At 41.7% G+C, this 13,067-nt stretch overlaps 1 long non-coding RNA gene across 2 annotated transcripts in view; it reads left to right on the plus strand.

Annotated features, from left to right (window-relative positions):
* Positions 1-13,067, plus strand: part of LOC114223246 (uncharacterized) — a 64,118-nt gene that overhangs the window by 17,773 nt on the left and 33,278 nt on the right. The window contains exon 1 of one of the 2 annotated variants that reach the window (XR_003612109.2): positions 10,427-10,496. The exons of the other annotated variant lie outside the window; for it this stretch is intronic. This is a non-coding gene — a long non-coding RNA (uncharacterized LOC114223246). Of the gene's footprint in view, positions 1-10,426; positions 10,497-13,067 lie in introns of those variants that run through there. 2 annotated transcript variants of the gene reach the window in all.

Here is a 13,067-nt window from a genome sequence, read left to right on the forward strand (position 1 = left end):
GGTCTGGTGCCAGGGTTTTAGAGTATAAGGACTGCCCACTTCTTTCTCTTTCTCAGAATTTGTCTCTGCTTTTTTCCCCATGATGACTGGCATATTTAAGATAAACTAATATAAAAATGCAAAGCACTCTTGCCTCAAAAGTTTTGTAAGTATGAAATAATAACGCCAGGCCTCTCTCAGCAGCATCATCCCACACTCAAAGCCAAATATCTGCTTTTTCAGGCCCAGCCCTCCACTGAGAAGCAATAGAGTTAAGGCCTGTGCCCCTGTCTCTGGGCCTATTCAGTCCTGGAAGAGAACCTCCCCCCCTGTGATCCCTGGGGCAGATAGTGCCTAATTGATTCTAATGAACACAGAACAGTCAGCCCCTGCTTATCCCTGAGATGTGGCCCAGGGAGTTAACCTCCCATCTCCTGGTTAATCGGTTTCCTCCCCAGGCTGAATTAAGCCTCAATTTTTATTTTTGATTGAATCTGTCTTGGCTGACAGATGTTTTCTGGGCAACCCGGAAAGTCCTCAGCATGTGATAATGTGATGAGGCCATAATGAATCCATAACTCCTCTGCTGGAATGATTTTCTGGAAGCTTTAAGATATCAGGGCTGTACCATCACAAGGGCAGTCACTGGGCTGGTAAACCACTGACATGATGACTCTATGAAAGTGTTGCCTCACCCTACTCTGAGCATATTCCTGCTCCTTTTCAGAGGTAACATGGGGGCTGCAGGACAAGGTTTGGTCATCTTGGATTTAAGTCCTAGCGTGGCCACTTACCAGCATTGCTCATCTTGTTATGGAGATCATATTAACAACAGCAAGAATCGTAGGTAATAGCTATGGTTCTTTTATATCCTCATTACTCCAAATGTGGTCCTTGGACCAGCAGCATCAGCATCTCCTTGTGGCTTGCTAGACATAAAGAATCTCAGGCCATTCTCCAGAATCTGCATTTTACTAAAATCTTTACATAATTTGTATACTCTTGAAAGTTTGTGAAGCACTGTAATTAGCTCATTTGTTTCTCATTATAATACTGAATATTTCTGGAAGGTGTTGCTGGCTCTGCTTCTTTCTTATCCCCACTGCAAAGACTTGGTGACGTTTGTTCTTGGTCCTGTAGTGAGGCCATGTAGCCATCTTCTGATAGGCCAGCATCTTGTTCCCTTTCTCTTGGCAAAGTATCTTAGATTTTCCTAGGGCAGAGATGGGATGAATTCAGGATTTTCACCCTCTATTTCCTTTTCTCAAGAGAGTTGCTTGGGTGGCTCAGTCAGTTAAATGGCTGCCTTCGGCTCAGGTCATGATCCCAGGGTCCTGGGATCGAGCCCCGCATCGGGCTCCTTGCTCGATGGGGGGCCTGCTTCTCCCTCTCCCTCTGCCTGCCTCTCTGCCTACTTGTGCTCTCTATCTCTCTGTCAAATAAATAAAATCTTTTAAAAAAATTAAAAAAATAAGAGAGTTGCATAAATGATCCAGTCTCTGGAGGACTAGAGATTTCACAATTTATTTGCTTTGGAAAAAGAAGGGATTCTGATTCATAAATACATTTTTTAAAAGGATGAGCATGTTTATTGTTAACAACCAGTTTCTATGGTTTTAGTTTCTCAGTAATAAGGATGATAAGTCATAAAGGACAGGAGCATGGTAGAAGTATTTAAAAAAGAGACAAACATGGGATCGGGACTGAATAAACAAGAATATATTTAAGTACCATGATCCTATCATTTCAGGATCCAATTTTTCAACAGATGTAACTGAGATCTTATTACATGTTCCTCAGAGGACAGATCAGATAAACATAATGTGACACCCACCCTGCCTATTCAACCTTATCTCGGGCTTTAGACATGAGTATACCATGAGGAAATTGCTTGGGGACAAGATGGAAAGCCTCTGGGGCATCTAGCTGGGTGAAGACCGTGGAGAATCAGATTACTGAAGGAACATCTTTCATTTGATTAATGTCTCTGAGAGCAACTTTAGGAAACTACTGAAAAATGGATTTATGACTATATTTTAGGGAGAAATTCCTGGAGAAGAAAAAAGAATGTGCACATACTTCAGAGAAACTACTGCTCACAATGGAAAGTATATTAGTTTTTCATTGTTGCATAGCAAATTACTTCAAAACTAAGTGATTTGAACAGCAGTATACATTTATTATCTCACACAACTTCTGTGTGTCAGGAATTCAGGAGCAATCAATTAGGCTGGGTGGTTCTGGCTCAGGGTCTCTTAGGAGATCATGGTCAAGATATTGGCAGGCACTGCAGTCATTTAAAGGCTTGAATGGGGCTGGAAGATCCATTTCCAAAAAGATTCAGTCACACAGCTGGAAAGTTGGTGCTGCAGGATTTTCTGGCAGGATTTTCTGTTCCTTGCCATGTGGACTTCTCCAAAGGGCTCCTGAGTGTCCTCACGACATGGTGGCTGGCTTCTCTCAGAGCAATGATCCACAAAAGCAAGACACAAATCACAATGTCTTCAATGTCTTTTATGACCTAGCATCAGAAACCACACATTGTCATTTCTTCCATATCCTTTTTGTTCTACAAGTCAGCCCTCTTCAGTGTGGGAGGAGATGATACAAGAGTGTAAATACTAATAGATAAGGATCACTGATGGCCATCTTTGAGGCTGGTTACCACCGAAGATAAAATATAACTATTTAGGGACCCAGGGGGAAGTGTCTTGTCTGGATTCCTAACTTTCTCCTTAATTGTATTACCTTAGATCATCTGTAATTTCTTAGTCTCCGTTTATTAATCTCTGAATAGATGATCTAGAATAGATGTTAGAATAGATGATCTCAAGTGTTGGGATCCTAGAGGCTCTTGAAATGATGGAAAGATCAGAGCCTTGGCAGTCTGAGGATGTCAGTTCAAATTGCAACCCTCTGTCCCTTGCTGGAATATCTAAGGCAAGTCACTTGCAGCTCTGAAGAAGGGATTTCTGATCTCAAATGGGGACAGGTCTGAGGGTTAAAACAAATCATGGATGTGGAGGTGTCTTGTAAATCGAAGGTCCACGCATGTGTAAGGTGTTGTCTTATTTCCTCACAAGGAAGTTGAAGTAGAGTCAGCCAGGAGGCAGTTTCATTACCATGCAAAATAAAATCATCTGCTACTCTGCAGTGCATTATGAGCCCTCCAAACAGACTCTTCTATCTGCCAGCCTAGGTTGTGAGCCTTTGAGTCATGCCAGGTGGTTACTATAATAGAAACTAAAAGCCATATTATTTCACATGTGTATTTTGCAATTTATAAATAGCTTTTACTGACATTATGTTATGTGGGTCTTGGTTTTTTATGCCAACATAAAATAACTTGTTTATGAAAGTACTTTTTAAGCTAGTAATGTTTAGAAACATGAGGGTATACCATTCATGCTAATTATTATTTTTATGATTGATTATCATCCTCTCCCATGAAGTAAGTAAAGTCAGCTAGTTAGGTCCTATCTTTATTTTCTATCACACGAGAAATCTGCGTCTCAGAAAAGTTAAGGCGCTTACCTAAGGTCACAGAGCTACTTAGGATGACTCTGTGGAGAGATGTCTTATGTCTACAATTATATTTTATTTTTAAGAATCCTGTTCTAAACTACTAAGATTAAAAAGACCATAAAAGGAATCATAACTGTTATTATTAAATTCTATGAACACATGTTATATTTTTCATGCCAAGTGCTGGAGTCAAAAGGAGGAAGAGACTGGTTTTTGGTTCCCTTGCTGGTGGACGTGGTGGGTATGGTCAGGCTGGATGTACAGATAAGTCATTTCAAGGTAGAATGTGATACATCTCTTTGCAGAAGTTTATACAAAGTATGTGCTTTGGGGGAAAAATTGGTGAACAAAAGAGTCTTCTGATTGAGGATATGAAAAAGGGGAGTGGTGCTTTGGGCTGGACTTTGAGGGCAGTAAGGGAGTTGCTACATAGATGAAGGTGAAAGGCATTGTGGCAGAGTGGGGAGCTTGGCAACAGGATGCTTGTTTCAGCAGTGAGGGAGAGGTGGGGGCTAGATTTGAATGGCCTTATAGGCATATCACAACTATTTTGGACTTGGTTCTATAAATGATGGAGAACCATTGGCACATTAAATTTTTTCCTGATTATAAAAGTATATACAAGGCTTTTGAACAAGGTGATGATATGAAGAGGGTTATGCAAAATGTGTTTTAAAAAAGTACAAGAATGAAGGCAGTAAGCTCATAGCTAATGAAGTTGATCAGGCCAGAATGGAATGGAGTTTTGTCTTGACCTGTACTTGGGGATAAATGAATTTGTAGCCTTTGAGCAGTAATGTGTCAGAGCTCAGGGGTCAAGAAACATTTTCTGTAAAGGGCTAGATCGTAAATATCTTAGGCTTTTCTGGCCATATGGTCTCTGTGGCAAATCCTTGACTCTGTAACTGTAGTGGGAAAGCAACCACAGACAATATGTAAATGATTGCATATGGCTGTGTTCCAATAAAACTTTATTTATGGATGCTGAATTTGAATTTTATATAATTTTCACATGTTATGAAATATTATTCTTCTCTTGAATTTTTTCAACCATGTAAAAATGTGGAAGTCATTCTTGGTTCATGGGCCTTCCAAAAATAGGTGATGGGACATATTTCACCTATGGGCCATAGTCTGCCCACCCTGGAGTAGCTTCTTGAAATTCCATTGCCATATTTACCTGTGCAGTCTTGGAAAATGCATGCGCACCAGTCATAGTAAATACAAACTTCACAAAGCAGCCTTCTGTTTCATAACAGTGTTCTCCAGGTCACATTTGGAGTTGAAACACACTCATACATAGTAGAACTGAAGCATGAGCAAGGGGAACATGCATGTCTATTCAGACCATCTTCCCCACAGGCTGATGAGATTCTGTGGGCAGGTGGGGGCACTCCTTGAATTCCTGACTTGGACTTTATTCATGTGCCTCTGCACTGGCCATCCCAGGCTGGAGGGGCTTGTGGCTGCAGTCAGGCCGATGGGTTAAGTAGCTTGGCTCAGAAGACATAAAAAAGTACATGCCATTTTAGGTGGTGATGGGAGAGGGAGACATGTGAATCTGGCACATTAGGTCGAGCAACTTAAGGTCTAATCTTGTTTGGGGGAAATGTCTATTCAAGTCCTCTGTCCCATTTTTAAATCAGATTATTTGTTTTTATGCTATTGCAGGAGGTCCTTATGTATTTAGGATAGTAATTCCTTGTGGTTTGGAAAATATTTTCTCTCATTCTGCAGTTTGCCTTTTGACTCTGTTGATTGCTTCCTTTGCTGTGCAGAAGCTGTTTAGTTTGAGGGAGTCCCACTTGTCTAATTTGGGATTAATTTCATGTACATTAGGTGTCAAATCCAAAAAACCATTGTCAAGCCCAATGTCATGGAGCTTTTCCTCTATGTGTTCCTGTAGGAGTTTTACAGTCTCAGATCTTATGTTTAAATCCTTGATCCAATGTATTTTTGTCCATTAATGTTAATAAGTATTCACAGAAATGTGCAGAGTAATTGCATTATCTTATTGATGATACTCATAATCATGTTTCATAGATGAGAAGAAGCAAAGCCAAAAGGGTTACAGTGTTCTGTTTAGAATCACTGAACTAATAGATGGCAGAAGTTGGACTCACCCCCAGATCATCTGACTACAAATTCTTTTATCATTCACCCACCACCCCTAGTCTTTTAATATTTGGTACATTTTTTAAAAAGATTTATTTATTTATTTGAGAGAGAGAGAGAGAGCAAGGAGAGCGCATGAGTGGGAGGGGCAGAGAGAGAGAGGGAGAGAGAATCTTAAGCAGATTCCCCGCTGAGCATGGAGCCTGACTCCAGGCTCGATCTCACAAACCTAAGATCATGACCTGAGCTGAAACCAAGAGTTGGACACTTAACCGACTACACCACTGAGGTGCCCCATTATTTGGTATGTTTTGAATGGGGTTGAGGGATGCTTGAGGAGAGAAGGGAGGATGAATGGAGCACCCGGGGGTCTGCCTTCTTCCGAACAAAACACAGCAGGGATGTATTCAGTCTCCTAAGGAGAGAGATCAGCTTTCTTGGTCTATTTTTACTCCGTCACTGCCCCTGCCCTGCTCCCCACCCTTGTCTCTCTTCCCCATCCCTCTTGTTACCTACTACCAGCAGGTGCAAGCAATTATTACTATGTCCAGGCTAAGAGACATATAAGTGAATAATATCTTAGCAGATATGATTTAAAACACAACAACTCAAGTATTTGAACTTCAGTAATGTGTGGCCAATGCAGATTCTGTTTTTCATCAGTTATATTTTTGGCAAAGAGGGAAGGACAGAACTAAGGGGACTACTCTTTTTTTTTCTTAAGCGTGTTATAAGTACCCCCCTGGTCTGCCTTTATTTAGCATGGTGAAACAAGAAACTAGGAGCAAACATGAACATTCTCCAGTTTCATTCCTTCTTTTAACCAAGTCAGGTATGTCATTTCAAGGTCCATCAGAGAGCGTTTACATGTATGATCCTCTTCCAGGCTTTGTGACAGGATGGAAAGCTTTCTGAATGGATGATCTGTGTCCCCACTTTAAGTTGGCTAGACTAAGAATGGTATCCTAGAAGCCAAAGCTACTGGTTATATTTTCTCAGATTGTGCAGAGTTGAGTGATTTCCTCCCTACCTTCTTCTTTTTGTCTTCAACCACATCTGATACACAGTCTAATTACACACCTTTCATCCTCCTTATGCAACATGGAGCATGGGCCCCACTGCTTTACCATGAGTGTGTCTCAGTGGGAGTTGTCCTGTGTGCTTTCTGTTCCTACTCCTCACCCAATTTCAGACGGGGGTCAGCGCCTCTTCACATCTCTAGACTCATCCCAAAGCATTTATAAGCAGTCTATGATGTAGGAAAGAATGTTAGGGTTCGAAGTCGATGGCCAAGAAAGAATTCTTGAGATGTCTTTAGTGCAAAACTGTGGTTTTATTAAAGCACGGGGACAGAACCCGTGGGCAGAAAGAGCTGCACTGAGGTCATGAGGAGTGGCCCCTTATATACTTTCAAGTTGGGAGGGGGTTAGGGATAGTGTAATTCTCCAAGGAATTTTGGAAGCAAGATTTCTAGGACCTTGAAGAGGCTAACTATTGTTGGGAAAATGTTATTTATTACTGTCGAATAAAAGCTCAGTCATGAGATCCTTCAGATGTGTATCGGTGGGCCATATGCTTGGAGGATGATTGCCGACATGTATCTTGGGGGTTTAGAGATGAAGGATATTTTTAAAGGAATTTTTATATGTTAAGTAGGCTTACAGGATCCCTGGGGTGGGGTGGGGCTAGGATTGCCTTTTGCCCTTAGCAAAGTGTCAACATCGAGGCAGTTGAGTCCCTAGAGGAATGTCACTCAGCCTGTTTCAAGGACTTGTCAATGGGCTGTAGGTAGTAAGGAAATTTAATAATTTTTTTTTTGCCTTTGTTTCCCACATCAGTCTAGATCTTCATGATGATTCTGAAGATAGAAAGAAGAGGGAGGTACATTGTGTACTTTGGAGCAGATTTCTCAAATCCCTGTGGACATATTCTCTTTTTCCAGCCCTTCTCTCTTGTTACCCCCCCACCCCTTTTCTCCGATGCTACCCTCCATATCTCTATTCCTTGGTCCTTCCTTCTTCTGAATCATCTTCTGGGTCTTTTAACCTCTTAACACTGTGTGACAAGCCATTTGGCTCCACCCTGCTTCTACTTTCAAGATCCTCCAGATGCCAAGACCCACTCTCCTTAGAGAGCTATGTTGTATTTCCTATCGATTTCCTATCTTTGTTTTATCATTTACAAGCGGTGTGAGAGTATGCAAAATACTTTACATCTTGGAACCAGTTTCCTTTCTATAGAATGAAACTAACATCTGTTCTGCTATCTGGAGGATCATCAAAATATAAAATCATCATGGCAAATATGTGTGGAGCACCGACCATGTCCCAGGCACCATGCTGACTGCTTTAGGCATGTGGTTCCACTTACCTTACGATGTTGGAACTAGTATCACCCCCATTTCACAGACTATTGAGTATCTGAGCTGCTAAGCAACTTGCCCAAGGTTTTCTAGCTTGTAAGAAGCAGAGCCAAGATCAAAATTTGAGACATGAACTTCAGTACACAAAAGGTGCTATTTCAGAGACTCTATGGTGGTACCTGGCCCAGGTGAGGGCTCATATTTATTTGCTTACCAAGTCAGGGAACTAGGTGACATGCTCTTCTGGTAGGATGATGGGAGGTATTGCATGAATTTCCAAAAAAAAAATCAGGATAATGTGAAATTACTCACTTTATTAGCTTTATTGGTATTTGACTCGGCTATGTATGAAGCCATGTCCTGCAGAGGCATGTCAGTCTAGTATAGTGGCTGTGGAAAGAGACAAGGACTTAGGAAATTAAACTTTCTAAGCCTCCCCTTTTCATCTGTACTTTTTATAATTCTGATTTATAAAAGCACCCTTGTTATAGGTTGCTGTAAAGGTTCAATGAGACCATGCATGTGAAATGTTTAACATATCGCTTGGCATATACTAATCATTCAACTCATCTTGTCTGTTAATGACAACCACAATAATAATGAACTAATAATGAATTGCTAAAATACCAGCATGAAAGTTCAAATGAATTTTAATTTTGTACTGCTCTTATGTCTAGTGGCTGCATGATTTTTATGGTCTCTGTTGAGTGGTTTGACATTGGCAGGGGACGCAGGGATGTTTTGAATGGGAAGCCAGAAGACTTGTATTTAATTTTCTTTTAAATTAAATTTAATTTTATTATGTTATGTTAGTCACCATACATTACATCATTAGTTTTTGATGTAGTGTTCCATGATTCATTGTTTTCATATAACACCCAGTGTTCCATGCAGTACATGCCCTCCTTAATACCCATCACCGGGCTAACCCATCCCCCCACCCCCTCCCCTCTAAAACCCTCAGTTTGTTTCTCAGAGTCCATAGTCTCTCATGGTTCGTCACCCCTCCTATGGTCAAATAATCTTTGACAAAGCAGGAAAAAATATGCAATGGAAAAAAGACAGTCTCTTCAATAAATGGTGCTGGGAAAATTGGACAGCTATATACAGAAGAATGAAACTTGACCATTCTCTAACACCATACACAAAGATAAACTCAAAATGGATGAAAGACCTCACTGTGAGACAGGAATCCATCAAAATCTTAGAAGACTTGTATTTAAATTACTTCTATGACTTCCATGTTTTGTGAGCTTGAGCAAGTTACTTTTCTAAATTAACTTCATTTGTAAAAGTAACAATGGAAACACCTGCCCTTCCTCCCTACCCCCTACAGTGTGAGGTTCTGTTGATACAGTGTGCTTGGGGTGGGTCTTTATGAACTCTAAAGTGCTGTGTCCATGCTGCTGTTGTTTTTTTTTTTCTCCATTCTATTTGAGAGCAGTGCTTTTCAGTTCCCTTTAAATGACCCAGTGCTATGTCCTTGGTTAATAAACACGTGTGTGCATGAGCATTTGGCTAATAACGGGAACTGTTTGCCATCCATGTTTTCCCTTGAACAGCGAAGTGACCATTGTAAGCTAAACTGCAGCAGTGACACTTACAATGATAAGTTTATAAGAACAATTGCTACCTTGCCTGTTAGGCTAGTAGGGCATAATAGAGACTATTTAAGATGATTTGATCAGTAAATTGACAGTTTGAAGGAATGGTCAGAAGGGAGAGTGAAAAGAAATGTCTGAGATCCTGAATTTGCCACCAGATTAAAAGTAGCCTGTGAGAATATCTACCATTTATTTTGGGGTGTGCCGTACACCAGTCACTTTCTAGAAACCTTCTCTAGTGCTTCTGATAGCTGCGTGATTTACGTATGCGGTACTGTGATATATAAGAAATCTATTTTTGGTCATTCAAATGATCAAAATATACTCCTTGTGTATCTGGTCCTCCTCCCGGGTTTCTGGCTTATAGCTCCTAAAATTCTTGATATTCCCCATAATAAGGGCTCTATAGGTGTCTTTTATTATGTTAATGAGGTGACTTTTGGAAAGCTCTTAGATAACCAAAGCATGGGGGACTGGTTGCCAGGAGAACCAAGTCTGTGATTGCAAGGGCTGGAACTTTCAGTTCTACCCCTAGACTGCAGGGAGAGGAGCTGGAGGTTGAATCAGCCAATGGCCAATGACTTATTAGCCAATCATGACTATATATGAAGCCTCCATAAAGACCCAAAGGGACCAGCTTAGGAGAGCTCCCAGGTTGGTGAACACATGGGGGCTGGCGAGAGTGGTGTCCTGGAGAGGGCATGGAAACTCTGCACGTTTTCTTCATACCTCACATGATGCATCTCTTCACATGTCTGTTGCTTCATATCCTTGATCATATCTTTACATAAATGGTAAACCTAAGTAAGTGGTATTTCTCTGAGTTCTGTGAAACACTCTAGCACATTCATTGAACCTGAGGAGGAGGTTGTTGGAACCTCTAGTCTGTAGCCAGTAGGTCAGAAGCACAGGTAAGCCTGGGGCTTACAACTGGTGTCTGAAGTGGGGGTGGGGGCATTCACCCTTGACCCTACGGAGTCCGATGCTATCCCAGGGTAGATGGTATAAGAATTGAGGTGAATCCTTGGATTCCCTTCTGGTGTCCGAGAATTGCTTGGTGTTTTGTGTGTGGGGACTCACCCCCCCACACACCACCATGTTGGATTGGGTAAGAACACCCAGAAGAAGATACTACTATCCTTATTTTGTAGGTGAGGAGACTGAGGTTCAGAGGTATAGGTCACAAGTTGGGTCCCCCTTGAATTCTGTCTTTCAGAGTATGGAACTGCCACCTGTCTAGTTTTACACACCAAAGTACTCTGAGTCAGCTTTGATGTACCCCTTTCTCTCACTGCTCAGAGCCAATTTATCATGAAGGCTTAAATGATTTTAGTCACAAAATATCCCCTAGATTCTGTTCACTCTTTCTGTCACTAGCTCTTGGATGAATCACGGCACTGTCCTCCTACCCCTGTCCCGGTGTCCATGCTGTCCTCCGGTGTGTTGGTGCTTGGGTCTGATCATGTCCTATATCCCTCATGCCCCTCAGAATGAGGGCAAACCTCCTAACCATGGTCACAGGTACCTCTTCATTTCTCAGACCTCTCTACATGCCTCTCCTCTTTGCTCTATGTTGTGCATATTCCATCTCCCAGACTGGACATGGCCCGTCTCAGCACTGCGCCTTGCCCGGGATGCTGGCTCTTCCTCACTTCACCGCCCACTTACCCTTCTGATGCCCTCTCCAGCGGCCCTTCCTAAGGGAAGTCTTCTCTGACCTTTGTAACAAGGACAAACCTTCCTGGTGGATGACCTTGCTGTTCCAGGGCCTTTCTTCTCAGCACTTGTAATAGTTGCATTAACTTGGGTAACAGGTGTGTTTCTGGTGGTGCCTCCAAAGTGTAAAGTCAGGAAGGCAGGGACGATATCTGAGTTCTTAAAGCCTAGTGTGCTCAGCGAGATACTGTTGAGTTTATGAGTGACATGGGCAAGGCACTGCAGCTAGGAAGTGATAGATTTGGGACTTAAACTCTATTTCTTTCCGACTCTAAAGACTTTGCTCTCAATACCATTCACTTTCGGCTGTGCTGTTCTAGCAGGAGGACTGATAAGTGTACTCTATAGTAAGATCAAACATGTTTTGATTCCATCAGATAAAGTTTGATAAAAATGGATTATTAAGAACAGATTTGATAAGCAGAGCGGTCCGCCCAAGGTTTGAGGATTTGCATCAAAGAGAAATGTAATGAAAATGGATCAACCTGGGCTGATTGGAGGGGGTGGGGCTGGAGGGTGAAGGAGAGTGGCTCCCTCTATACTCCCCTTGACCCTCGCCTCTTCTTCATTCTGGCTGGAACTCCCCACCTTGAGTAGACTAAGATAATGATGAGTTATCTCTGTCGGACTGTGTGTGTTGGCTTATGTATGAGTGAAGCAATATCTTTGAACCAATGAAGTTGTGCAATTGAAGAATTTGTAGAAAATTGTCAGAGTGCATTGATGCTTTGTCCTAAGCACCCCTCCCTGGGGCCACATTATCTTGAACTTGCTTCTATTTGCCACCGGCACTGTAGGCTATGGGCTAGAGGGGAGGGAGCAAGAGGCCAGTACTTAGCTCCTAGTTTCAATTCTGCTAGACATGAGCACACTGAGTTTGATCGATCTCCTTAACCCGTCTGGGCCTCAGTTTTCTTGTCTGAAAAATCAGAGTGCATAAGCAGATCTGAGTTCCTTTCAAATTGGACACTCCATTACCTTTCTTCCCACTGTTGAAATACTTACGGAATCCATTGTTCTCTTATTCTCTCTGGTGGACGTTATGACTTCTATATTACAAAGGTGACATCTCCAACCTAAATGAACCCTCAAGGAAATTAAATCTTTAATCATTTCCACCTGGTAAGTGCAAAGGCTGAAGGAAAGAGCTAGCCATCAATAGCTCTGTGGATGGCAAATTAATTCAGTGGGATAGGATCTGTGCAAACACGTGCTTATACAGCCATAATTTGCCTTTCATTTTCCTTTGCAACTTAGAAGAAAGTGAATAATTTCCAATGAGCCTCTCATTTGAACATATTGAAAAAACATGTCATTAGCAAAAGGAGCATTTAGTTGCTCGATTACCATATTTCTTCAAGTATGTGGACCAGTTATTTTTCAGTTGGGGGTAACTAGCTGAGCAGAAAGATGCAAAATCTTGAGGCACCCAAATCCTTGTATATCTTATATGGGTGTCAAGATAGCAGAGCGGGAGGGGAGAGAGGATGAGGCCATTATACAACAAGGGAAAGGGTCAGCTGCATTTCCTGTGGTTAGTCAGAAGTCTCTAAAGGAATGGAAATAAAGCTACGGATGGAAATATGTCTGTAGGGTCTCATTAACCCAAGAAAAGTGCAAAATAGAAAAGGCTAAACCTGATGTAAATTTAAAAATTCAGTATTTCATTTGCTTCTCTGCATTTGATGCCTTCTTCCTACCATGTTCACTTTTTCTTTCTTCTTGTCTGTGGCCATACTGGCTTATCAGCTCTAAAGGGGGTGACC

Source organism: Eumetopias jubatus, unplaced genomic scaffold, assembly GCF_037043125.1.
Source record: "Eumetopias jubatus isolate StellerSeaLion01/CBP00866 unplaced genomic scaffold, mEumJub1_p1.0 scaffold_7, whole genome shotgun sequence".
In the NCBI taxonomy this organism is placed as follows: domain Eukaryota; kingdom Metazoa; phylum Chordata; class Mammalia; order Carnivora; family Otariidae; genus Eumetopias; species Eumetopias jubatus.